The sequence below is a fragment of the Macrotis lagotis genome, chromosome X (assembly GCF_037893015.1).
Source record: "Macrotis lagotis isolate mMagLag1 chromosome X, bilby.v1.9.chrom.fasta, whole genome shotgun sequence".
In the NCBI taxonomy this organism is placed as follows: domain Eukaryota; kingdom Metazoa; phylum Chordata; class Mammalia; order Peramelemorphia; family Peramelidae; genus Macrotis; species Macrotis lagotis.
The window spans coordinates 148,051,046-148,054,731 of NC_133666.1; positions in this window are offsets into that span (position 1 = coordinate 148,051,046).

A 3,686-nucleotide genomic window follows, 5' to 3' on the forward strand; every position below is an offset into this window, starting at 1 on the left:
TACATCTCTTTATTCTGAGCATATTCTTTGGTTATTCTCCATGCCTGGAAATTTCTCCCTCATTCCTGACTTCCTTCCAATTTTGATTAAATTCTCACCTGGAGGAAGCCTTTCCCAACCCCACTTAATTGTGTGCCTTCCCTCTTAATTATTTCCTATTTTTTATGCATGTATATTTCATGTCACCTCTCCGATGTCATGGTCTTCTTTGAGACTTATCTTCCTGAGTTCAAATGAGGCTTCAGATACTATGAGACCCTGGGCAGCTCACTTAACCCAGCTTGCCTCAGTTTCCTCATATGAAAAGTGATAGAGAAGGAAATGGCAAGCCACTGCAAAAGTTGGAGAAAACCCCAAATGAGAGAGGAGGTTTCATGGGAAAGATAAGGCATTCATTGTTTTAATATGCTTAAGAAGCTGATGAATACTTAAGTAAAGCTGTCCAGCAGATGGTTGTTGATGTGGTGGTGATATAAAACTTAATGAGTCCCGGCAGCTAGGTGGCAGAGTCGATAGAACACCAGCCCTGGAGTCAGGAGAACTTGGGTTCAAATCTGGCCTCAGACAATAGTTGCCTAGCTGTGTGGCCTTGGGCAAGTCACTTAACCCTGTTTGCCTTGCAAAAAAAATGATAGTGGATTGAAGTAGGCATTTAGCTTAAACAGTAATTCCTTCTGTTTAAAAAAGAAAACCTCTGAAGACCAGAGCTCACTGATAAAGCAGCCTAGTTCGTTTTTGAACTGTTCTAATAGGAAATTTGTAAAATTTATTTTTTTTGTGCTCAGCACAGTGAGATTTGTCATAAGCATGCAGATTGATAATACCAAGTTTTACTACTTAAAGACTGTAACCAGGGGTGTTTAACAAGCAGCCTTTCTCCTTCCCCAAAAAAATATATTCATAAAGACGTTAGATTGTAGTAGTTAGTTTGGAGCACTTGGATCTTAGCTTGCATACTTTGGCTCCATTGGTAGGCACACTGCTCTGGTCTCATGCTAAAGGATTCATGCAACCATAGGTTCCTGGTTGATTCCTTGGTCCCCATGAGAGAGGTGTAGGGAAAAGCTGTCCACTCTGGGAGTCATACGGAGGGGGACGCCTTTTGGTTTCATGAATCTGTGATTTTTATTGATCCAGGTCATTCAATTCAGATTATCATTTTTTTCTATGCCTTAATTTGGATAATTAGGTAGTAAAGTACATAGACCTGGAATCAGTAATATTTTTCTTCCTGAGTTCAAATCTGGTCTCACATTCATGAACTATTTGACCCTGGGCAAGTCACTAACCCTGTTTATCTTGGTTTCCTCATCTGTAGAATGAACTAGAGGAGGAAATGGCAAACCACCAGTATCTTTGCCAAGAAAAACCCCAAATGGTTTATGAACAGTTGGACATGACTGAAAAACAACTGATCAACAAATTACCAAAAACTTCATTCTAACAAAAAATCTCCGCAAACTTTACTACATTTATAGGTCCTTTGCTGGACCTGTACTTGAAAACTTTCACTTCAGTAAAACTTATACAATGCTGAGATAGCCTTTGAGAATCGAGTCATCTCTGTACAAGTGATGATCTGATTAGGAAAAATTGTATCAGAAAATTGAAACAAAAAAAGTTCGATCTGGGAAATTATGCAAAACATGTCATGTCTAAGGTATTAAGGGTTATATTATACTAGTATTCCACTGATTGCATGATAGGATGGTTCTTTGGATGATGGCTACTACTTCTAGAGGTAAAGTTTGTTACCAATTTCTCAGCAGTCTTCCCATACCTTCCTCCTAATTCTGTTCCTTTTCCTATGGCTGGAGAAGTTAGCTTTGAAGGTATATTGAGTCAGTTCCACCTGGATAGATTTACTACATTTTCAGTGCAAGTATGTATACCTTCAAAATTATCAAATGCTACAAATCATACCTTGACTTGTGTTGAATGTTTAGACTCAAATGGAGAAAATGTTAACTCAAACATCTTTATGAGTATGTTTTGGGGGGAAGAAGGTCTGCTTGTTAAACACCCCTGGTTACAGTCTTTAAATAGCAAGATTCCTTTTGGCATTATTGATCTGCATGCTTATAACAAGTTATATATATTGTGCTGAGCACAAAAAAATAAATTTTATAAAGCAAGATGGTCCCTGCCCTCAAAGAGCTTAAGGGACAACACACATCAAGAGAAAAGCAAGGGAGGACAGTGTAATACTTACCAGATTTGTTATTCATTAGGCATGGAGATCATGGGGCAAAGAGATCAATTATTTCAATGAATATATAATGTCATAGATGAAGATATTTTCTCCAAAGGGACAGAATAAAAAAAGCTTAAAGTTCTGAACTGATTCAGTTGTATGGACGCAAATAGTAGTTATTAATGATTCAATGTCATTTTGGAAGGACATTAACAATTCATTTTTTAACCCTGTGCTTGGATTTTTATCAGTGGTTAGATCAAATTAATTCTAACTTTGCAATTTATTATATGTTGTATTTATTTCATATCTACATAAGTCCTTTTTCAATGTCTTTAAGTTCAGGAATTTAGCTTTCTCCTCTGAGCTAGTGGGAAGGTGGGGCTGACTGTAAGTCTCTGGAATGAAAAGGATTGTCATCTTCTAAATCATTAGCTCTTGGGTAAATCTCAAGACATCTAGTGTTATCTAGTCCTGAAGTTAGTTCTAAGAGATGCTGAACCATCCTTGGACCATTAAAAAGAGCAGCTATCTTCCAACCAAACCATCTGAAGTACCCAGGAGTCTATTAATTCTGATCCACTAGCAAAGCTTATAGGATGCAGATAGATCCTCTAAATCAATCAGCATTCCTTAATGACAGAGGGAAGCAGTCACTAGCCCCATGTTGGTACAAGCCTGCATTCATCAGGAAATTGAATCATAATGTTCCTGTCCTAGTGATGCTGTCATGAAGATCAATTGAAGTGAACATTTTTAATTTAAAGACATAACTGTCTTCAAGTGTCTGAAGGATTGTCATATCCTTCTCAGAGATTTGACTTACTCTTCTAGTTCCAGAGAATTAGGAACAATAGAGACAAATCTAAGCATAGTGCAATGAAAAAAAATAGAGCTATCCTAAAGTAAATGGATTACCTCAAAAGATAAACAGATTCTCCTTCACTAGAGGTCTTCAAGCAAAGTCTCAGTTTAGATTTCAGATCCAGATATGTACCTTCAGATTTCAGGTATGATATTATAACCCTACCATTATTTCCCTGTCCATTCTTAGTGAATGACAGTCAAAAGAAGGTTCTTTTAAGGTACACATTAGACAAGGTATCTCCTTTTTTCTCTTGAGATAGTGATTGCACAAAAAGTCTACTCAACATAGATATAAAAAGACAGCATCTAGTTTATCCATAAAGGGGATTTGGGGGGTGGCTAGGTGGTGCAGTGGATAGAGCACCGGCTCTGGAGTCAGGAGTACCTGAGTTCAAATCCGGCCTCAGACACTTAAAAATTATCTAGCTGTGTGGCCTTGGGCAAGCCACTTAACCCCATTGCCTTGCAAAAACCTAAAAAAAAAAAACCACACTAAGAAATATGAATAAAAAAGGGGATTTTGTTTTGTATCAAAAGCAAGTATAGCAGGAACCAAACTCATATATCAGAACCACATGGTGATAACATTTTATGTAAACTATAGACACCATTTTTTCATAAATTA